General features: G+C 46.2%; 1 protein-coding gene across 3 annotated transcripts in view; it reads left to right on the top strand.

The window, feature by feature from the left end:
- Positions 1 to 23,376, top strand: part of kcnip4a (potassium voltage-gated channel interacting protein 4a) — a 969,743-nt gene that overhangs the window by 898,347 nt on the left and 48,020 nt on the right. The gene's annotated exons all lie outside the window — the stretch shown is intronic.

Raw genomic sequence — 23,376 nt, 5'->3', positions numbered from 1 at the left:
GTACGCGACTGGTTTCCACTCGTCATGCTTGACACGAACTGCTCCCAGACCATTTTTGGACACGTCTGCTGACACTTTAATCTGCTTAGATGAGTCAAAAAAGTTAGAACTGGTGTGGTGGTTAGTGAAGTCTTGAGCTTCTTCCATTCTTGTTCATGTTGCTCAGTCCAAGTGTTTAATCCCTTCCAACCCTGGTACCATGTAACTTACCCATCGGATGGCCTTATTTATTACAAGAACACTTGTAATTAAAACTATAAATGATTTATCAACATTAAGTGTGGGTAAACAATATACAAGAGAACAGATGAGAAAATAGTAAAATTATGCAAAGCAGCATCTCTCTTTGATCTCCTCACTTATATACTACTGAGATTCCTAGTAGTCAGTCAGTGAATTACAACTCAACCATCATATCATGACACCTGTGATGAAAATAAATCTGCAAACTACTGGCCATGCTGTGGCTGAAATGTAGCACGCCGCGGCACAGTAATGCCTCGCGAGGGCGCCGGGAACCCAGGTTCGATTGTGGCCCTGTGTGCAGTTTGCACATTCTTCCTGGGTCTGAATGGGTTTCCTCTGGGCGCTCCGGTTTCGTTCCACAGTCCAAAGATGTGCGGGGTAGGTGGATTGGCCATGCTAAATTATCCCTTAGTGTCCAAAGGTTAGGTAGGGTTATGGGGTTATGACGGGGAGTACAGCCTAGGTAGTGTGCTGTTTCAGAGGGTCGGTGCTGACTCGAACAAATCTGCATATTCGAGCGAGACAGCTGCTCTCACTCTAATATTTAGTTCCCTGAGGTAACCAAGATGTTGGGATCTATCCCCCTTGTCTTGGAGTCCTTGGGCGAGTGCAGTTCAGTGGTGGTCTTCACAAACGGGGAGCAGACGGAACAGCATTCATGGGGTCTCCCAGGGGATTGGGAGTCCCCAGGTGCTTGCCCTCTGTGCAGGGTGGGACCCTAGCACTGATGGTGTCACCTGGGCACCCTGGAAATGCCAGCCTCCACTCTGGATCTGGCAGCCTGGCACAGTGGCAGTGACACCTTTGTTTCAGCTTGCCACTGCCAAGGTGGCACTGCCAATTGACAGGAGCACTGCCCTTACAGTGAATTGGGGTTGGGGGAGTTCGGGGGCCACGTATTAGGCTTGAGAGATCGGGACGCCATTTGAAAATGGCCTCCTGATCTATCGCTACACTGAGGAGTTCCGGCGCTGAAAACAGGATTAATTGCGTTCATGCCAGGGCATTCCCCACTGGGGCCCCAAATATATAGAGTTGTGTTTCTCGCTACTGCGAGCACCAGGAAATAGTGGCTAAATGCACTCACTATGGGACATAATTCCCATTTGGTTTGATCACGCCCTAAGTGTGGGTTAAACTGGCGAAAAACTCCCCAGGGCCCAAAAAAGTGACTCAGGATTTAATTAAATGGGAACAAAGTTCCATAATGAGTGCGTTTAGCCACGTATTTCCCAGCGCTCACAGTGCCGAGAAACACAATGCTATTAAACCTCACTCGGGTTAGATATGAGGCCTCAGCGGAGAACATGTGACTGAGGTTGTACATAGCCCCGTTTTCTGCACTGAGAAGCTTCACTCGCCGGAACACCTCTGTGTGGCGAGAGGTCAGGATGCCATTTAACAATGGGGTCCCGATCCCTGGAGCTCCCGACATGACCCCTGAACCTCCCCAAGCCTCAACTCACTGAGAGGGGGGACTGCATGACGGCCAGGCCCGCGATCGGGGACTACCGATCGGTGGGCGTGCACAATCTGGAGGGGGGGCCTACCTCCTTCCGCGCGGGCCCACTCTGTGGCTCCGCCATGTTGCGCGGCGCCAGCACGGAAACGGCCACCGTGCGCATGTGCCGGCGCGGAAATGGCCGCCATGCACCAGCGCGGAAATGGCCGCCATGCACCAGTGTGGAAATGGCCGCCATGCACTAGTGCGGAAACAGCCACCACGCACATGCGCGGACCCTCGCCGGCAGTGCAGGGCCACGTATCGGCACTCTGACGCCATGCTGGCCCCCTGTGGCCCACTGAATCGCTGGGTCAGGAGGCCCATTGACGCCGGCGTGCAACACACCAGTGTTTGGAGAATCCCAGCCAGGATTGGGTGATGTATATCTTGCTGAATGCAAGACGTTCAGAAAGAAAGGAGGAGGGGGATTTAAAGAGAAACTTATAGTTCTGGAAAAAGAGGATATCTTAAATGAGTTTTTTTTTTCTCGACACCTCCCCCCCTCCTCGACACCTCCCCCCCTCCTCGACACCTCCCTCCCCCCCTCCTCGACACCTCCCCCCCTCGACACCTCCCTCCCCCCCCCTCCTCGACACCTCCTCGACACCTCCCCCCCTCCTCGACACCTCCCCCCTCGACACCTCCCTCCCCCCTCCTCGACACATCCCCCCACTCCTCGACAACTCCCCCCCTCCTCGACAACTCCCCCCCCACGACAACTCCCCCCCTCCTCGACAACTCCCCCCCTCGACATCTCCCACCCCCCTCGACACCTCCCCCCTCCTCGACACCCCCTCCTCGACACCTCCCCCCCTCCTCGACACCTCCCCCCCTCCTCGACACCTCCCCCCCTCCTCGACCCATCCCCCCCCTCCTCGACACCTCCCCCCCTCCTCGACACCTCCCCCCCCCTCGACATCTCCCCCCCTCCGCGACACCCCCCCTCCGCGACGCGACACCCCCCCTCCGCGACGCGACACCCCCCCGCCCCACGACACCCGCCCCGCGACACCCACCCCGCCCCTCAACACCCCCCCCGGCGACACCCCCCTGCCCCCGCGGCCCCCCCCCATGACCCCCCCCCGCGACCCCCCCCACCACACACCCCCGACACCCCCCCCCGACACCCCCCCCCAACACACACACCCTCCCCCGACACCCACCCCCCCGGGAACCCCCCCCGATACAACACCCCCCCACACCCCCCTCTCCGACACCCCCCTCCGACACCCCCCTCCCGCTCTCCCCCCTCCCCCCTCCTCTCCTCCCCTCCCTCCCTCCCCCCCTCCCCCTCCCCTCCCTCCCTCCCCCCACCCCCTCCCTCAGCCCCACCCCCTCCCCATTCCCCCTCCCCCTCCCCACCATTCCTCCTCCCCCTCCCCCTGTTCCCCCTCCCCCTCCCCCATTCCCCCTCCCCCCGTTCCCCCTCCCCCTCCCCGTTCCCCCTCCCCCCGTTCCCCCCTCCCCCCCCGTTCCCCCCTCCCTCCCCCCGTTCCCCCTCCCTCCCCCGTTCCCCCCTCCCTCCCACCCCATTCCCCCCTCCCTCCCCCCCGTTCCCCCTCCTCCCGTTCCCCCCTCCCTCCCCCCCGTTCCCCCCTCCCTTCCCCCCCGTTCCCCCTCCCTCCCCCCCATTCCCCCCTCCCTCCCCCCCCGTTCCCCCTCCCTCCCACGTTCCCCCCCTCCCCGTTCCCCCCTCCCCGTTCCCCACTCCCCCTCCCCTTTTCCCTCCCCTCCCCCCTCCTCTTTTTCCTCCCCCCTTTTTCCTCCCCCCCCCTTTTTCCTCCCCCCCCTTTTTCCTCCCCCCCCCTTTTTCCTCCCCCCCGCTTTTTCCTCCCCCCCCTTTTTCCTCCCCCCCCCCCCCGGTGGCGGACGACGCGCGTGCACAAGCCCTCGTCGTCCTTCGCCGCCCACGTGCTCTGCCTCTTAAATGAGTTAAGGACAGAATCTATTTTGTGGAATTAAGAATTAATAGAAAAACCATTCCATTGCTGGGTGCATTGTAGAGGTAATCAACTAGTGGAAAGTCATGGAGGAATGAATTTATAATTATGAAGGTGCTATAGTGGGGCTGTCTAAAAGCACAGGACTCAAACGATGTGGTGAGAGGGACTGCCCTTGACATCAAGGCAGCATTTGACTGTGTGGCATCAAGGAGCCCCAGCAAAACTAAAGTTATTCAGTATCAGCGGAAAAACTATCCACTGGTGGGTGTCAAAGGAAGATGATTGCAGTTGTTGGAGGTCAATCATCTCAGTCCCAGGGTATCACTGCAGGAATTTCTCAGGGTAGTGTCCTGGCCCAATCATCTCAGCTGCTTCTTCAATTATCTTCCTTCCATCATAAGGTCAGAAGTACAGATGTTCACTGATGATTGCACAATTTTTAGCACTATTCGCTGTTCTTCAGACACTGAAGAAGAGCATGTCCAAATTCAGCAAGACCTAAACAATATCCAGGCTTGGGCTGATAAGTGATAAGTATCATTCACAACACACAAGTGCCAGGCAAGAGAGAATGTAACCATCTTCCCTTGACATTCAATGACATTACCAACACTGAATCCCCTACAAGCAACATGCTGGGATTATCATTGAGCAGAAACTAAACTGGACTAGCCACATACATACAAGAGCAGGTATGAGACTGGGAATTCTGTGAAGAGTAACTCACTCCTGACTCCCCAAAACTTGCCCACCATCTACAATGTACAAGTCAGGAGTGTGATGGGATACTCACCAGGTCTGGATGAGCGCAGTTCCAATAATACTCAAGAAGCTTGATACTATCCAAGACAAAACTGCCAGCTTAAGTGGCACCCTATCCACAACATTCACTTGCTTTATCACCGATACACAGTGGCAGCTACAAGATTCACTGCAGCAACTTCCCCCGGGGCAATAAATGTTGACCTGGCCAATGACACCCACATCCCATTAAAGACATTTTTTAAGCAATATTGATAGCAATGGGAAATAGACCATCTCCTTAAATTCTCACAAGGGCTTTAGTAGGGGTGATGGCCTCTCCCCACTAGGCCAATAGAAATTAAACCACTGCCGTTTCGCCAGTACATTCCCGTACATAAATCCTTTCCAAATACGCCACCAGAGATCATTACAACAGCTTCCGTGCCAAATCCTTGCAAAAAGACATATACCATTAGGTTACCAGAGGTCCAATCTTCTATTTTTATAATTTCTCAAGTTCTTTATAATGTTGTTTTGCCGAATAGTTTGAATCTGAAGCTGAAGGGGACAGTTTTAACCCCATCTTCCCCACCAAAACCAGGCAGCTTGGCAATTTGGATCAATTCCGGTCACTTGCACTCTCTGGAGTCTCCAGAAGCTAATCCACCGTCATTTTAACCTGCTTTTTTTTTGACATGAGCATGCTGGGTACTAATGACATCATCAGGCTTTCACTTGGGTGGCCTGAATGAGAAGGGTGAGGGAGCTTCTCGACAAGTCAATAAATGGGGAAATGGATTAGGGCCAGCGAAGACCTGTAAATGTAACTTTAACGCTATTTTTACTTCTAATATAGACTGGGAAAACATACTGCTGGGAGTAGGGAAGGGAGGAATTTCTGATATGTGCAAAAGAGAATTTTCTCAATCTATAGGTCTACTGTTCAACAAAGCAGTCATAGAAAACAAAGTGGGAGAAGTGGAATGTGTTACAGTGGTCAATCATCTCGCTAACAATGACCTCAAAATAATTCAGTTTAATGCATCCCTGCCAATCACCACAGTCCCACAGCCGTTTAACTTTCCAAAAGCATTAATTGGCTGGAGAAGGGACTTCTGCTGCACACTCAGGGAGACGTCCCATCAGAGAAAGCTGTCAGCCAATCTGGTTAGCCAGCCCTCCGTAATTCCAGCAGTGCCAGTGAAAGTAGCAGACATGACCAGGACTACAAGCAGTCCCGGAGTCCAGGAGCAAATAAGTCCAAGAGAATGTTAGAGCAGGAGTAGGCCATTCAGCCCCTCGAGCTTGCTCGGCCATTTAGTAAGGTTATGACTGATCTTATAAGTCCTCAAATCTGCATCCTGCCTCCCCTGATAATTTAGCATCAGTTGCTTACCAAGGATCTATCGAGCTCTGCCTTAAAAATATTCAAAGACTCATTTCTACCAATTTTTCAGGAAAAGAGTTCCAAAGTTTCACGACACTTTGAGTGAACATTTCTCATCTCCATTTTAAATGGGCAACCCCTTATTTTTAAATGATGACCCATTGTTGTAGATTCTCCCACAAGAGGAAATATCCTCTCCACACCCACCCTGGCACCACCCCTCAGGATCGTATATGTTTCAATCATGTTGCCCCATACTCTTCTACATTCCAGCAGATATAAGCCTAACCTGTTCAACCTTTCCTCATAAGACAACTCACTCATTCCAGGTATTAGTCTGATAAACAGGGGAGGCAGTGGCAGAGTGATATTGTCACTGGACTGGTAATCTAGAGACCTGGGGTAATGCTCTGGGGTCCGGGGTTTGAATCCCACCACAGCAAGTTTAAACTTGAAATCTGGAATAGTCTAAAAACCATTGTCATAAAAATCCATCTTGTTCACTAATGTCCTTTAAGGAAGGAAATCGACTATCCTTACTTGATCTGGCAGCAATGTGGTTGTGGTTGAGTCTTAAAGTCAAATCAACTCAGTTCAAGGGTAATTAGACTTGGGCAATGAATGCTGCTCCAGCGAACAAATAAAAACATTTCTCTGAACTGCTTCCAATACATTTACAACTTTCCTTGGATACTGTATACAATACACTAATGTGGCCTCACTAGTGTCCTGTGAAACTAAAATCTCCCTATATTTGTATTTAGTTCCCCTTAGAATAAAGGCTTCAAATGCATATTCAAGTGTTTTCTTAAATACAATGATGGTTTCTTCTTCTATTACCCTTTCGCAATGAGCTCCAGGCTTCCACCATCCTGTGAATGAAAATATTCTCCTCCACCTCCTTTTAATCCTTCTGCTAATTACTTTAAATTTATGTCCCCAATTAGTGACCTCTCTACTAAGGAAATAGGTCCTTCCATGCAATCTACCTAAACCCCTCATAATTTTATAAACCTCACATTAAATCTCCCCTTCACCTCCTTTGTTCCAAAACAACACCAAACCATCCACTCTTTCCTCATAGCTAAAATTCTCCATTCCTAAACATCATTTACATTCATCTCCTCTGAGCCCACTCTGATGTGAAAACATCCTTCCATTAATGCAAAACCTTAAACTGTATGCAGTAGTCTAGCTCAGGCTGAAGAGTTCCAACCTCTCTGCTCTCCTATTCTACAGGTTATTTTTAAAACAGCATCACATTGGCTTTCTTGATCACCTCATTTACTTGACCTGCTACTTTCTGGTGTGCACTCCAAGGTCTGGAATACCCTACCTGTAAAGGTGGTGGAAACTGATCCCATAAATAGTTTTAAAAAGGAGTAAGACAGGTAATTGAGGCTGAGGAATTCACAAGATATCTTGGGAACGTGGAAATAAGCACAACTGCTCTTTCAAAAAGTCAACAACGTCACAATGAGCCAAATTAAGTTACTCTATTCTTCTATGATTCCCCGTTTTTTTATAACTTGTGCAACTAGAGAAGCAAAGTAATCCTCCAGACCCCACATGGAAAGCATTGGTTTCCTGTGTCACAATCCCAGCATGCACCGCCTGATTATGGGCATCCGTGAGGGATGGCCTCATAGATTCAGGTGTTTAAAAGCTTTAAGACACATTTTTGCAGCGGAAGGTGAGTTTTTAACTGAGGCCTAGACTCAACTACAGAAAATTGACCCTCAGAAAGTTTGAATTTTCAGAAACCTGAGGTGCTTTTGCCCTACATCTAATGTCAAATAAATTCTATCCAGTTCTGACCAGTATGGATTAATTCCTCCCACTTTTCCCTGATTAATCTCAACAGTAATGGTTCACTGGTAAGACTGACTATCATAACTCACCAACCTCATTATAGCAGTTTCAGGCTTCAGGGCTGTGCAGTCACTCACCAGCACCAGTGAGCCACTCTCCACTTAATCACCTCCTTCCGTGTAAAACTGAAAGAGCCCAGATGTGACCATTAAGCAATAACTAGCAACATTTGGTAGGAAATTCAGAAGTGTTGGTATTTGAGTGATGCTTCTATGGGGCTAATCTGTAGTGTTCTTTCTGAATCAGATTCGGAAGCTTTATCTCAACTGCTGACCTGACTTCTCATACAACAAATGTGATGCTATTGTCAGTTGTACTAGTATTGTACTGTAGCAATAAAACTAAAAAAGAGACAACAAAAATATTAATTCATTCCCTATTCAGTCGGTTTGTGAATTCTACATCAGGTAACCACTTCTCTCCCAATTTATTAAAGTAAAACATATTCGCAAAGAGGTGAATAAACACTCCGGCTGCAGCTAAAGGTTAATGCCTGGTTTAGCACAGGGCTAGTTTAGCACAGGGCTAAATCGCTGGCTTTTAAAGCAGACCAAGGCAGGCCAGCAGCACGGTTCAATTCCCGTACCAGCCTCCCCGAACAGGCGCCTAGGGGCTTTTCACAGTAATTTCATTTGAAGCCTACTTGTGACAATAAGCAATTTTCATTTCATTTCATTTTTTCATTTCATGCAATGTTTGTTGATTTCAAACCAATTTTAGTTTATCTTTTCAGACTTTGGAGATGATTTACATGCAAAATTAAAATCATGATTTCAAAGGGGCAGCACGGTAGCCTTGTGGATAGCACAATTGCTTCACAGCTCCAGGGTCCCAGGTTCGATTCCCGGCTTGGGACACTGTCTGTGCGGAGTCTGCACATCCTCCCCGTGTGTGCGTGGGTTTCCTCCGGGTACTCCGGTTTCCTCCCACAGTCCAAAGATGTGCAGGTTAGATGGATTGGCCATGGTAAATTGCCCTTAGCGTCCAAAATTGCCCTTAGTGGGGTTACTGGGTTATGGGGATGGGGTGGCGGTGTTGACCTTGGGTAGGGTGCTCTTTCCAAGAGCCGGTGCAGACTCGATGGGCCGAATGGCCTCCTTCTGCGCTGTAAATTCTATGAAATGTTATGATACAAACTTTGAGATCACTAAATCCTAAATCACTTGTGGTAATTTGCGGTGATTGTCCTTTCAGGGCAACACAGCAGAAGAGTGTCCCCTGGCTTGAGGGACCAATTGGAACTGCGACTGAATAATCACCCCAGGGGGTGGCATTCTCTGAGGCAAGAGGCATCCAGAAGACATGTAGGGACTGGGGAAGCGGCTGGGCTGTTCTAGGGTAGCCGTGAGACTGTTGGCCTCTGTATAGTTTTTTCTTATTGATAAATAACTTTTGTGTTTCTAAAGACATCTGTGAATGTGCATCACTACATCGCTTTAAACCACATGGAGGTTTGTTCAGCTAACATGAATATTCATGCGTATTCTTCTCTGTGGGTGAGCGGGTGACATTGGGCACATCCTGGTGGTGTCAAGAGTTTGAGTTGCTGGTAGAGGAGACTTGATGCAATATATGCCAGCAGCTGCAATGCTCCCTGTCTCAAGAGCCATTAATGCTCTTGAACCAGGTCCATTAGCTTATCAAGGCACAGCAAAGTAAGTGCATCCTGAACCTTTGGGTCTCTCTGATGCTGCCCCCAGGTAAGTTTGCTCCTCAGCCATTAACATCTAGAAATCAATGGATCTCTGTCTTGAACATATCCGATGACTCAATGGCAAGTATATATTCCACAGGGACCAAAGTATGCTCCAGGTGTGTTGTAATCAAGCAAGACATCTTTACTCTTATATTCAGGTCCTCTTGTGATAAAGGCCAACACACCATTTGCCTTCCTAATTGCTTGCTGCACCTGCATGTTGTCTTTCAGTGACTTATGAACTCAGGTCACTTTGGACATTAACATTTCCCTATATCCCACCATTTAAGAAACCATCTGGTTCCTCCTATCAAAGGGGATAAACTCACATTTTTCCACATTGTATTCCATCAGTCAATGTTTTAGTCCACTCACTAAGTCTGTCCAAATCCCCTTGAAGTCTCCTTGCATCCTCCTCACAACTCACATTCCTACCTAGTATCCTGTCATCATATAATGGGACCTTCCTGTTGATTCCCTTATTTCCCCTTCTTTATTTTTGCTGTTATCATTTATGATCCATGGACACTTAATGGACATATGTCATTGAGTCAAACAGCAGAGAGAAGGAGGAATTTAAAAAGTTGCAACATAGTATTTGGTGCTAGTGTCCGAACAGGAGAACTCAGAATTTGCGGCACCCAAGAAATAGGGTTGGACTCAGTTTCATCGGTTGGCTGGTGGCCAATAATTGGCCAAAAGGCTATATTCTGCCTGGTAACAGGTGATTAACCCTACCAGAGTTGGATTCCTTTCAGAGTCCCCAGGAAACTCTGTTTGAGTCCTGGACGCTGAGAGACAAGGACCTGCTCTCTCTCTCTCTCTCCCTTTCTTTCTCCAAAAAAGGTGTAAAGGTGTTCTGTTGTACAGAGAACCTGAATGAATGAATCTATCGTGAAAACCGACACAGACCTCAGAGGCCTTGACCTGAAAGGTTCATTTGAAGGAAGATGTGCTTAAAAACAACCATCTGAAAAAAATACATCTCTTTTTCCTTATTATTTTCCCCGCTCTCTTTCCTTCTGTGTTTGTCTGTCATGTGTGTATGTAGTGGGTGGGGGGTGGGGTGGGGGGGGGAGGAGTTAAAGGGGGGGATTAGGAATTAGATAATAGTTATCCAGTTCTATTTGCTGCATATTTGATTATAGTTCTTGTTTAATTCAATAATTAATAGTAGTCACTTAGTTTTTAATTTTCAGCTATTTAGAGGCTCTTCCAAATGGGAATTAAACACCAGCCAAACACATAACAGTTTCCTGTGATGTCACTGTTTAATTCGTTTTTCCACCCCAATCAGCTCCTGAAAGGCACAGCTCCTCCCGTACCAAAATCTTTCACTCCCTAAAATCATTCCGGCCCTGAAATCACTCCCGTCCAGAAATCTATCCTGCCCTGAAACCTCTCCCGCCACAAAATCTCCCTGCCCCAAATCTTCCTGCCCCCAAATCTCTCCTACTCCAAAATCTCTCCCACCTCAAAACCTCCCCACCCAAAATCCCCGGTCCCCCAATCTCCCCGCCCCAAAATCTCTCACCTCCCCAAAATCTCCCCACACAAAAATCCCCATCATCCCAATCTCCCTGCCCCCAAATCTCTTGTCCCCTGAAATCTCTCCTGCCCGAAAATCTCTTCTTCCCAAAATCTCCCTGACCCAAAATCTCCGCAACCCCAAAATCTCTCTCTCCCCCCAAAAATCTCACCTGTTTTCATCGTTTCTTTCACCGCAAAATCTCAGCGCCTTTTAAGGTTTGGAGGGAGCATGTTGGTTGGTGGTTTAATGTTATTTCTGTTACATTGTGAACCATCTGTGTGCTGTTTATTTAATTTATAATGGGTCCTGCACTGTCCTGCTTTCTCCACACTCCCAAGCTCCTTAATAGAAGCTGCTCCATTATTCTATTGATGATGTCAGAAATCCCTGCCCAGAATGGATGGCATGTTCAAATACACACTATCCATTCAAGAGAAAACTGGTACTCAGCCACAATAGGAATTCATGTGGCACTGTAGGCATTCAGCAGAAGCAGATTTTTATTTCATCACAATGAAACCTCATTGCCCAGCATATTCTTCACCCTAACATTATGATCAAGCAATGGGATCAACCCTGGTTCAATGAGGAGTATAGAAGAGCATGTCAGGAGCAGCAACAGTGGGAGCTAAAAATCAAGTGCTGATTTGGTGAAACTACAATATAGGATAACATGCATACTAAAGAGAGTGAATGCAACATACTATAGACAGGGCTGAGCAATCCCACGACCAACAGACCAGATCAAAGCTTGGCGGTCCTGCCAAATCTAGTCCTGAGTTTAGGTAACCAATTAAACAACTACAAGGAGGAGGCGGTTTTTAGGACATATCTACCTATACCGCCAATTTCAGGGGTCTGTGTACATCTATTCCTCTATACCTTTCAGAATCGAAGCCTTTAGCATGGATCACCTAGCCGTGTTTGCTTTCCCCAAATGTATTATCTCCCCTCTTTGGATTGAATATCATTCGCCATTCTTCTGCCCACCTAACCAAACCATTAACATCTTCCTACAGGTTACAACTTTTATCCTCATGGTCAATTTTAGTATCATTTGCAAATTTCTTAATAATAGCCCAAATAATTTATCTCCAGTACTCATTATTGAGCCCTGAGAATCCCCACTTCATATGTATTGTTGCCATACCTTTTGCTTCCTGCTAGTGAACCACTTTTTGATCCAACTTGACACTTTCCTTTGGACCCTGTGAGCTTTTACTTTTTTTTAAGTTCATTTACAGGATGTGGGGCTTGTTGACTAGGCCGGCATTGATTTCCCATCCCTATTGGTCTTGAGAAGTTGGCAATGAACTGCCTTCTTGAACAGTTGCAGTCCCTGTTCTGTAGGTGCTGTTAGGGAGGGGGTTCTAGGACTTTGACCATGCAACAGTGAAGAAACGACAATATCTTTCCAAGTCAGGATGGTGAGCAACTTGGCGGGAAATGCCCAACCATCCTTGGTGAGTTCATGTTTCTGACCAATCTACCATCTGGGACCTCACCCAAAACCTTACTACCATCTGTATAGGCTACATCAAATGCATTATCCTCATCGATTATCCTTCTTAAGTCAGGCATGAACTTCCCTTAACCAATCCATGCTGACTGTCCTTGATTAATTCGTGCCTAAATGATGATTTATATTTTCTCTGTGTTTTTACCAATAATGTACCCAGCACTGAAGTTTATCTTACTGGCCTGTAATTGTTTTCCCTATCCTCTCCTCAGTTTTTAAACAACAGTGCCTTGTTTTGTCCCTTGGCAAATGTCTTCTAAAATACAAACATACCACTTTCACTGGCTCCCCCCTATCTATCCTGTTCGTTACACCCTCAAAAACTCTGATAGATGTTTTCACAGTTATCTTTCATAAAACCATGTGAACTCTGTGCAAATTAATTAATTGACTGTCAGGCTGTTATTGAGGCGATCCAGACTCAACTCTGTTGCTTTTACAAAGTTGTTTTCTTTTAAAAGAAAAAGATGCTTTTCCAAAAAATGCTTTGGGACACCCTGAAGTCGTGAAGAGATTTAAGACTTCACTGTTAATAAACATACATATTTTTGGAATGTTCAAGTTTCAAACCCCTTTTCTTCTGACGGAATATGAACACAGTAGATTTAAAGGGGGATGTTATAATGTGTTGGGGAATTGATTGAGGATATTGCAAACATTCTTAGTAATGTGACAGCAGCTTGGGAAGGTTCCAGACATGGAGGACCAGAAACTAGTCAAGGTCAATTTCAAGCATGACTGTCATGATTCGTGATCTGTTCACACCCATCCCCATTGAGGCAGGCTGTACACAACTGGCACTGCCTCCTCATACAAGATTGTTACACTGGACTGAGTGAGATCCATGCAGCCAGCTGCCTCAGCACTCAGCAGGGGGCCATGTAGCATGTGCTGATAGTACATGAATAATACAGCCTGCTCTTCCTAAAGGCAATCTGTCCCTCTTAAAGGTGAGCTGCACTCAGTGGAAAGAAGCTACTTCTAACTCTGTGCACTGACACTGGCTGCAAATGGGTGCTGCACAAATCGAGCAGCAGTAAAGAAGCAGGGCTTTTAGATTCACAGATATAGCAATGGTGGCCTCACTGGTGATCAAAAGAAGGAAAGTGTTTTAAAATCATAGAATCCTTACAATGCAGAAGGAGGTCATTCGTCCCAGCGGGTCTGGACCGATCCTTCGAATGAGCTCTCTATCCATTTACGAGTGTTCATCTCACCCTATCCCCGTAATCTCATAAACTAACCTGCACATCCCTGGATTTTAAGGGGCAATTTACCATGGCCAATCCACCTAACATGCACAACTTTGGACTGTGGTTATATATTGTATGTTTTGTTTTTCTTGCTGAACATTGTAAGCCAATGCAATGTGGGATCACAGAATTCATTAATAACTCAACTGAGACAGCAATAAAGAACAGTTGCAATGTTAATCAGTTCCTGCAGCTACTTGTGTGCTGATTAGTCTTGAAAGGTACAAAGACCAAAAACACAACAAACTGGCAATGAGGATGATAGATCTTTGCATAATGCTCCTTGAAAAGTGAAACTAAAATAAGGAAACTTTCATTTTCACCTGAATTGCATGTTGGAACTCGACAGAAAATATTTGGTGGTTAAATACAGACCTGCAGTGTTGCAACAACAAAAAAACCTGAAGACATTTAAAAAAAGAGCCTGCAGACTATAGTAAAAAGAATCGCAGCTGTTTGGAAGATTTAAAATAAAATGGCAAACAGAAGCCCTGTTTCTTCTAGTTAACATAAATCCAAGACATTAAAAAAAAAAAGCAGCAAAAAGCTTGTAAAAAGAAATTCCTAATGAAAAACGGCTGGCAGAAGCATTAAGTTTAAAAAACATTGGGGATCGTGAAAAAGCATGGAAAACCAACAACAAAGGAACTGCAAACAGGTCCCGAAGTACACAAAACCCAGAAGAACTGTAGTACTTTGGAAAAATAAGTGAGAAGTCCTCAAAAAAAATGTTTTAAACACACCCACGATTGCAGCTCTCCCCAAAGAAGCTCAGAAAGAACACAGACTCAAATGGCAGCTGCAGAGACAGCAGAGGAAAAAAAGGTGACAGTCTTGAAGAGGCAATGCACTTAAGATGGCAAAACATTCAAAATGGCAACACAGCAGCTGACCAAAAAAGAGAAAATAAGAGTCCAAAATGGCCACATTTATAGGATCTCTGGAACATTTCAATGAGACTGCTGAATATTGGATCTCCGACACTGAACATTTTGAGTTATTTGTCTTTGCAAATGGATTTGAAAATTATAGCAAGGTGGCAACTTTCTTCAGTGCGATGAGACCTAAAACCTTTGGCTTATTTGTTTGTGCTGCCTGACAAAGCTGGCACAAAATCGCGTGGGAACATTGTAAAAGTCCTGGAGATGCATTTCCCCGAAGCCACTTGCCATAGCCTAAAGATTTAGGTTTCACAAAAGAAAGCCAGAAGAGTGAGAGACAGTTGCGCGCATGATGTGAGTACTTAAAAAGCTCTCTGAACATTGTGAATTTAATGAAGTGGTGAACAATATCCTCCATCACAAGTTGGTCTGTGGCCTTCCTAGTGAAGCAATTCAGAAACGCCTCCTGACAGAGGCCAACTGCACTTTTCAGAAAGTAGTAGAGATTACAGTCTCATTGTAGCTGGCTGCAAAAGAAGCAAAGCAGTTGAATGCACCAACTTGACTACATAACGTGACAGTTGATCATGCACACAAGATAGCAAGTAGTCTGGAATGTTACTGTTGTGGAACACCTAGCCACCGTCCAACTGAGCGTTGGTGCAGAGACTTTGAATGCCATCAATGTGGCAAGAAGGGACACACTGAGTGTACACGTAAAAACACCAGAAGAAGCACTGAATCTGAAAAGTAAACCAGAGAAAAAGCCATCTGCAGTCTGGTGTAACAAGAAGAAAAGTCTATGTGGCATACAGCAAGAACAGGAGGACCAAAGTGACACCAAGTCTGAAGAAGAAGGGACCCTTTCACATCTTTGATCCCTCTTTACCTCCACAACTTGCAAATGACCCGCGCTGCCTGACTGACCCCCCAGCAGAACTTCCCAATCCTACCACTCCAACCAGAGACCCCAATATCAAACAGCTGGCTATGATTGACAGTTCCTGACCACATCAAAAGCAGGGAAGTGCTTTCTGATGAGAAAAAGGAATGAAAGCACTTATGCTCTAGATATTTATAAACATTGTAGTTAGGTTCAAAGCAGATTACGTGAGATGCATTAAAGCACAAAGGGAAATAAAAATAAACAATCCAGACACCTGGCTGTCTGGAAACTATTATCCTGTGAATCACACCCTGCTAAAAGCTATTTCTCTTGGAAAGTGAATAGAAACCGTGCAGATCAATGTATACAAGGGGGTTTAAAGCCTTATGATATGTTTTGGCTTTCTATGAAGTAACAACAGCTGCTTTTTATACATCTGTATGAGGCAGCAGGTGTAAGGGACAGGTAAATGAAAAAGCAGTGACCTTTCACTGTTTCTGCCCAGACTGCTCTTTAGCTTCCAGGCAGAGGTGACAGTTGGAGGGGGGTCTCTGATATGGGGGTCTCGAATGGAATGGGGTGGTCATTGATATGGGGTGTCTCTGATGGTGGGGTCTTGGATATAGCGGTTTGATAGTGGGTCTGATGGGAGTCTCTGATGGGCATTTGTGATGGGAGTCTCTGATGAGAGTTTCTGATGGGGATCTGATGGGAGTCTCTGGTGGGGGAGTCTGAGGGGCTGGTCTGATGGGGGGGACTGGGGGTGGAGCGGGCAGGATTTGTGTTCTGGGGGGAGGGGATCTGCGATGGACTCAGGAGGGCACCTACATTAAAAACGTATCCCTTTGACCCAACGAGAGGCCCATAGCATTAGGGCCACGCTGGCAAATACTCTCACCAATCCATACCTGCCTGAATCTTGGCCAAGAGGGTCAGAGCATCACGGAGACATTGCGAATCAAATGTCCAGCCTGTTAATAAGATGCAAATGGTTCAAATGACCCATTTGTATCCTCCCGCCGCCACGGGAGATCAATACCCATCGCCAGCGGGGGACAGGAGCAATACAACAGGACCCGACACAAGATTCTCCGCTATATCGGGAACTCTACTACCTGCGGCGGAGAATCCATTATATTCCGTAAGTTCTCAGTAAGTAGACAGTCAATGTAAACCAACAGGCCAACTGTGGTTAGACACACCACACTCTGAAAACAAGTGCGAGGCACCATCCAATACAACTTCATTAAATTTCCCCCGATGGTTATCAGATTGTGAGTCAACTGGTCTCATTGGAACTCATTTCCACATGAGTGTTTCCAAAATCCATTCTTAAAACATGCCTTAGAATCTACTTCCAAATAACGCTGTCTCTCAGATGCTTCACCACTGATCCACATCCAAGAATTTGACCTCTCATTTCACTATTCCTCTGCCTTGAGTGGCCACATGCATTCAAGTCTCCACATAATCTCTCAGGTACCCAGCGGTGCCAACAGAACACTACTGCTTCACAGGCTGTATTAAGATAACATTAACCTCAGGATTACTTCAGATATCTGGCTTCTCGCTGGTCAACTTCACCAGAACTGCACCTTGAAGCTCTGTCTTTAACTGGGAGCCTCTCTCTCTGCCCCTTCCTTTAACTTCAATGAACAAAAACCTGTTCAATCTACAGTTCCCTTGGTTTCAATCTTCCTGGGCCTTCTCTTTTCATGCCTTGGTTTCGAAAACTATCTGTTCTTTAGCTTCTGCAACTTGCTTTCTTTTCATTACTTCATTATTCTGTTTCTCTGTTTCTGTTGGCTGCTCCTGTCAGAGTTGCTTCTTCTCCAGCTAGCTGGCTCCAACTGCTATTGGTTGCAGTTTAAAATAAAACTCAAAAATGCTTTCTAACTTATAGTTACCCCCAGTTGCTAAGCAACAGGCTAGTCTTTCTTTATACTCTGTTTTCACTTCATAAACTCGCTACTCATAATGCAACCACAGTTTGTATTAAACCAAACTCCCCATGCATGCAAGCGACTTTGCTGACCATGAATCTAACTAAAGTTTTAACCCTTTCATGCACAGAAACACACAGTTAAACTCACGTAAGTCTATACCGTGTTTCTAGTACCCAAACATACAAATATAGATTAGTTAAAACTACCTCTGTTTCTTGATAACATTGAGGAAATCAATGTTGGACCATAAAAACATGGAAACGTAAAAAATAGAGGCAGGAGGAGGCCATTTGGCCCTTCAAGCCTGCTCGGCCATTCATTATGATCATCAAGTTCAATAGCCTGATCTCGCCTTCCCTCCATATCCCTTGATCCCTTTAGCCCCAAGAGCTATCTTTGATTCCTACTTGAAAATACCAACTGGATTCAGGACACTGTGGAATAGTCCACATGAAAGAGATCACCAGGAGCTGCTTTTGGTGGCCTTACCTGGACCAAGAAATTGAAACCAAGCAGGATCTTGTGCTTCATATCAGAGTGTGAGGAACATACCTCAATTGGCATTCCTCCATCCTTGGCAGCACATCCACATCGATTTTGCAGGTACATTGGAAGGAACAATGTTCATGGTGGTTGTTAATGCTCATTTCAAATGGCCAGAAGTTTCAGTGATGTCCTCGATTACTGCAGAGAATATAATTCAAAGGTTAAGAAAAATGTTCAATCTTTATGGATTACGAGAACAACTTGTAATAGACAATGGATTTCAATTTGCCTCGCAGGTGTTTGAGAATGTTTTGAGACATAAAGGAATTTATCACCTCTGCACCCTACCACCCATCCATCAATGCATTAGAAGAGATATTTGTTCAAACCATGAAATGCACTTTATGGCTGTTGCAAGGACATTCCTCGATTCAAAAGCATCTGGACACATTTCTGCTGACATAACAAAACACACCACAGCTGGAATTGTCAGTTGCGAGTCCACCCCGCTACTGCTGTTAACAAAGATGGAGACTTTGGCGCTCAGCCTAATCTCCCATTCAATACAGCAGGAGAATCCCGCTGCCGTGAACGATGGAGAATCCCACCTTACATGTTACAACCAAAGCATCTTCAGCATTCCTACTAATGGGATGGGTAACTGCGTACTCGCATAGATCTTCTGAGACCAATGAAAACATGACAAGTTGTGCAAGATCAAAAGCACGACCAAGTGAAAAGAAGAGTACAAAGTTCAAAGCCAAGAATTTTCTGTTCGGGACAAGACATTCTAGTTCATAATTATGCTGCTGGAGTTAAATGGGTTCCTGATACTGTGATTGCTCAGACAGGACCTGTTTCATACACAGTCCAAACGGCGAATGATCTCACCTGGTGGAGACATGTTGACCAGCTATTGCCAAGTCATCTAAGGATACACCTCTTATGGAAGAGCCTGATTTCACCACTCCCACTGAGCCTGCTCCAAATCAAGGAATGCCAACTCCAGTCTCACCTCCTTAGCCTTATCGACTGAAGTTGAACTCCTCACCTTCACCGGCATTAGATAAAACTTCAAATTCAGCTACAAGTCTTAAATTGACATCAGTTAAATGAACATTACTCTGTAAAAGGATCAGAAGTCCGCCGTAACCCACATCACCAGAGAAGATCCCCTGAGTGTCTGAATTATAGATAAGGTGATCCAAAGAAGAACCAGGCAACGTGCCTTAATGACTAGCGTCCGGTGGCCCTGACTTCAGTCGTAATGAAGTGCTTCGAGAGATTGGTCATGAAGCGTATCACCTCCATACTGCCAGAACGTCTTGATCCACTGCAATTCACATAACGCCGCAACCGGTCCACAGCAGATGCCATTTTCCTGCCCCTACACTCATCCCTAGAGCATCTCAACAAAAGGACTCCTACATCAGATTCTTATTTACAGCTCCGCCTTCAACACCATAATCCCAGCCAAGCTCATATCAAAGCTCCAAAACCTAGGACTTGGCTTCCCATTCTGCAACTGGATCCTCGACTTTCTGACCCACAGACCACAATCAGTAAGAATAAACAACAACACTTCCTCCACAATGGTCCTCGATACCGGGGCCCCGCAAGGCTGCGTACTTCGCCCCCTACTCTGCTCCCTATACACACACGACTGTGTGGCAAAATTTGGTTCCAACTCCATCTAGACGTTTGCTGACGATATGACCAGAGTGGGCCGGATCGCGAATAACGACGAGTCAGAATACAGGAGGGAGATAGAGAACCTAGTGGAGTGGTGCAACGACAACAATCTATCCTTCAATGCCAGCAAAACTAACGAGCTGGTCATTGACTTCAGGAAGCAAAATACTGTACACACCCCTGTCAGCATCAATGGGGCCGAGGTGGAGATGGTTAGCAGTTTCAAATTCCTGGGGATACACATAATCAAAACTTTGTCCTGGTCCACCCACGTTGACGCTACCACCAAGAAAGTACAACAGCGCCTATACTTCCTCAGGAAACTAAGGAAATTCGGCATGTCCACATTAACTCTTACCAACTTTTACAGATGCAGCATAGAAAGCATCCTATCTGGCTGCATCACAGCCTGGTGTGGCAACTGCTCGGTCCAGGATCGCAAGAAACTTCAGAGAGTCGTGAACACAGCCCAGTCCATCACACAAACCTGTCTCCCATCCATTGACTCCATCTACACCTCCCGTTGCCTGGGGAAAGCGGGCAGCATAATCAAAGTCCCCTCCCACCCGCCTTACTCACTCTTCCAACTTCATCCAACGGGCAGGAGATAGAGAAGTCTGAGAACATACACGAAGAGACTCAAAAACAGCTTCTTCCCCGCTGTTACCAGACTCCTAAACGATCCTCTTATGGACTGACCTCATTAACACTACAACCCGATGCCAGTGTTATGTATTTACATTGTGTACCTTGTGTTGCCCTATTATGTATTTTCTTTTATTTCCTTTTCTTTTCAGTACTTAATGATCTGTTGAGCTGCTCGCAGAAAAATACTTTTCACTGTACCTCGGTACACGTGACAATAAACAAATCCATCCATCCATTTTTTTAAGGCAGTTTACCCTCTTTACCTAATTCAGAAAATGTTTTGTTAAACTGAGATTTCCAATAAGGAGGACGGAATATGTTATGTATTGTATGTTTTGTCTGGCTTGCCATACTTTGCAAGCCAGTGCATTGTGGGGTGGCAGGATCTATATTTTCTTAGTCGTCCGGCTGAAGCAGCAGTAAAGAACAGTTACAATGTTAATCACCCCTTGTGTCAACTTGTGTGCTGATTGATCTTGAAATATAGCAGTATCAAAGACACAACAGAAAGGTGTCATGTTTCAGTGGTAGGGGCCTGGAGGATCTTGAGGAACAACTTCCAAAATGGCTGGAATTAGGTGGCAAAGAAGCTCAATGCCCAGAGTTTGGTCCTGAGAACCTGGAATCAATGTTGCATGAAGTTCACTGACCTCATGTGGATAGTCAAGGTCAGTGAATTCATTTTTGCATGACATTGCTTACCCACTACAGCACCAACCCCTGGCACTGTTGAATACACTGCACACCCATCAGCAGTCCCCAGCAGTCAAGATTCACACCTAGCATCTAGATACTCTACCCTACCATGAATGCTACCAACCTCACCCACATCCTGCTGCCTTCACAATTTCAGCCATGGAAGAGACATCACAAATTGCAATACAGTCACTGACTTTCTTCCCTCCCGCTTGCAAGACAAGGTGGCCCATAACTGCCGAGGGCAGAGCAAAAATGGAGGAGGCCAAGAGCATCTCTCGAGTCCTACAGAGGAGCTGTTTCTCGCATCTCACGACTAGCTGTTACTGGCATCCAACATCATTGAAAAATACTATGCATTGTGGTATGCTCCTGTCTTATGACCCTTCCCACTCCAGCTCACCCTCATCTTCTGTATCGCTTGATGTGCAATCTACTGATGCTGTGATTATGGACCTCATACTTTCCAAACCAACCCACATCCTTCATACCATCTTTTCCCTTCTGATGTTTTGCTTTCAGACACCGAAAAACTGTCACCCGCTCAGCAACCTCTGGAAGAAGGGCAGGAGCATTACCATTGATGAAGAAGCACATCATTTGATTCCACAGCTACCAGCCCAGATAACGGCACTCTGCACAACCTTTAGAGAGTAGTGTAGGATCGGAATCAGCACACCACGAGGCATGGAACATGAATAGGCTGCATTCAGGCTGTAGGGAAAGGATAGTTTGTGTCTTAGCTTCCCAGAGGATGAGTCCATATATGGGTTCTGCAGCTGAGGACTGTGATGGGGCTGCAGGGAGGTGAAGCGGATGAAAATGCACATCAAGATACTGATTCATTGGCAGGCCTATCGTACAGTGTTGTCACAGTCAAGAAACATGGAGGAATCTAGCTCCAGCAAGGCAGAGATCTCCCTTTCCATTGTCGAAGTGGTGGCCAACTCTGTGGCATCATTGGCGACCAACGTATGATTGGGCTCCTTGTGGCAAGTGTCTCAGCTTCCGTTCCAGCAATGTTGGGAAACACCCAACATCTCAGTTCTACAGTGGAAGCTCAGATGACGATCATGAAATCCATACTTACTATCAAGCAGACTTAGACTGCTGTCATCATGGTTGTGGATCCCAGCACTCAAAAGAGTTCTTGACGTAGTCCAATCTGACCTCAAATCGATTATTAATATTGCTGAAGCACTGTACTAGGGAAATGGGCAGCAACACCAAGCAGTGGGAGCTTGCTGTCCTCTCTCTGTACCATTATTATTACTATCAGCCAGCTGGCTCAGCTAATAGCATGCCCATGCAGTCGAAAGATGGGTGCTCAGGCCCAGAGCAGCTCGACCACTTGCAGTCTGCCCTCACTGAAAGTCAGCAGCCTTCCACTAATCTTTCTGCAGCCACAGAGGTAGCACTGTTTGAAATACTAGGCCAGGCAAAGACACCCGGAAGTCAGGGTTTTGATGAGATATTGCACACGAATGGAAAAATGGGATATCGTGCAGCAATGGGGGTGAAAGGAAGCCCTCAAAAGAGAATTGGAATTTGAGTAGGTGCTAATGGGCGGCCCTTCTGGAGTGAAGGCATCCCAGATGCCTCTTCCTTACTTCCTCCTCTTCCTGCTCCTCACTCCATATAAATCTTCCCTTCTCTGCAATATCTCTTTCACCTCCCTATTATGTTACAAACTTAGAAGCATTGCAGTTGCAGACCCCATAACATTTTGCAACAGCCTTTATGTGGACAAGTCACCAATCCCTCTGCTGTTCCTGTGCGTCTGCAGCAACACTCACTGTCAAATCCAGCATTTCACCACAACATCTCCAAAAACACTCCACAGTGCTCCCATAAACCTTCCAACAGCAGAGGTTACTCAAGATTACCTCACCTGAAAGTTGTATGGTTGGCCACTTAAATGGAGTGGTGGAGTTGGGGGGTTCGCAAGCAAATGCATTGAGTGGACCTGCATAGTTCAACCTTCCAATATGTGTTGTCAAAGCCATTGCTATAATCATTGCCAGGCCAGTTGGGAAATTTTGGCACATCCATAGCACAGCTGAGTGAGCAGTCTTCTCGCAAAAGAAGCAGCTGAACACACTGAATTCCCCATTCGAAGGGCCTCCATCTTTTGTAGCACAGTGTTACGGAGCTAGTTTTTGAGCTAGAGTAACAGAGTGCACAGGTTTCTTCCTAAATAGAACACAGTTAAAGGGGAGTGCTTAGAAAGTGTGGGATAATTTTGTGCGGTTAAATTGCAAATTGAAGGCAGGTGTTATGGGATTACATGTAATCTTTTGTGATATCACATGATCTTTTATCACAAGATCAAAATTCTAAGGTACACGTTCAACCTTAATTGCTCACCTTGGATATAAGGCCTTCCAGTGTCAAAAGTCTCCATCATCACCCCCACTTCCTGAGACACAGATTCCCAAATAAGGGT

This window comes from Scyliorhinus torazame, chromosome 3, assembly GCF_047496885.1.
Source record: "Scyliorhinus torazame isolate Kashiwa2021f chromosome 3, sScyTor2.1, whole genome shotgun sequence".
Lineage (NCBI taxonomy): Eukaryota > Metazoa > Chordata > Chondrichthyes > Carcharhiniformes > Scyliorhinidae > Scyliorhinus > Scyliorhinus torazame.
This window is presented reverse-complemented; position numbering and strand designations above follow the sequence as displayed.